Below are 1,304 nucleotides of genomic sequence, written 5' to 3' on the forward strand. Positions count from 1 at the left end.
CTTTTTTGTTTGATTGAATAATAATAAAAAAATACCTCCATAATTGATTACCGTCTCTTTTTAATCAACAAAAGACAGAGGATCAGTTATTAAAAAATACAGCAGATATTTTTTTTGCCAAGTATACTTATTTATGAGTGATTAAATAGATCATGCATGGCTGTGTGTGATGTTTGTGTGATTATGTGTTTGGCTCGTGTCAAATCAACCTAATTAAATTCCTAGCTCTATTCAAGTTGCTCTGAAAAAAAGGCAACACTGTATCCCTCCACGCAGAACAAGAGGACTAGTTGGAATAATACGCCTCGAGATGTGCCAAAATGAGGYTGCGTGCATGCATGCCTAAACACATTTGTGCGCCGCTGTGTGTGCGCAGCCCTAATAGTTTAATGCAGTTCTATTGATTAGCACTTTAATGTCGGGGCTAATGAATTGTTCCTTTAATACCGTTTGTGCATCTATTTACAGCGCCATCAGTATGAGCTGCGGCACGTTTAAAYGGTGACTAACAAAGAAAACAGAGGCTCTGTACAAACATGTAAAGCAGCTCATTTATGAATGCAGCATCTTTTACCGTCTGCTTTGTTTTATGTTTACATTTAGTTTGCTTTATCTACTTCTGAATACTCTGACGCAGAGTCGATCAGATCTCTGGTCCAGCTGCAAACATTTGTTTTCGTCTGCTGCAGGTTGTWAAGTCCACAGTCACAGCGGGGGTCATCTGAGGTTGCAACACGACTGCATCGTCTCTGCGACGATGACAGGAACACTCCGGGGTTGGAGATGGTCTCCACATTCAAAACCTTTTATCAACGCACCATTAAGAGACTCATATATCCATCCTGTCTCCTGCACCTCCTCCTCTTCCTCCTCCTGGCTTTATCTTCATTCCTGGCACTCTRCGTGCCTCTCTCACACAGCGTCTGCGTTGTGCAACCAGCTCGTCTGGTCCCGAGAGGGTAACCCAGTTAAAGAGGTTGTTTTCTTTCTTCCCAGAGCCTAACCGTTACTATCAGCAGCCCACCGCCTCCCACCTCGACCTACAGTGCCTGGGTGAAAACCCTTTGTCACCTCGGGGCTTTCGAAGCCTCAGCTCTCACTCCCCAATTGTTTCCACATTTTCTGCATTCCTGCTCCAGATAAAGGTCCCACCGGTTTCCCTGCCTCCTGGGTCGGAGCTCCCACCCCACCCCTGCACTCCTCTTTCCTCAGCCAGGTGCTTGGGGCTAACCTCCAATCGGTTAAACGTGGGCAAAGAGTGTATGGGTGACAGTAAACACTGAGACGATGAGGTCACAGGTGGG

The 1,304-nt window shown here is 45.6% G+C and overlaps 1 protein-coding gene across 1 annotated transcript in view; it reads right to left on the reverse strand.

Moving 5' to 3' along the window:
* hipk2 (homeodomain interacting protein kinase 2) overlaps positions 1–1,304 on the reverse strand; it is an 83,090-nt gene that overhangs the window by 8,579 nt on the left and 73,207 nt on the right. The gene's annotated exons all lie outside the window — the stretch shown is intronic.

The sequence above is a fragment of the Austrofundulus limnaeus genome, unplaced genomic scaffold (assembly GCF_001266775.1).
Source record: "Austrofundulus limnaeus strain Quisiro unplaced genomic scaffold, Austrofundulus_limnaeus-1.0 Scaffold147, whole genome shotgun sequence".
In the NCBI taxonomy this organism is placed as follows: Eukaryota; Metazoa; Chordata; class Actinopteri; order Cyprinodontiformes; family Rivulidae; genus Austrofundulus; species Austrofundulus limnaeus.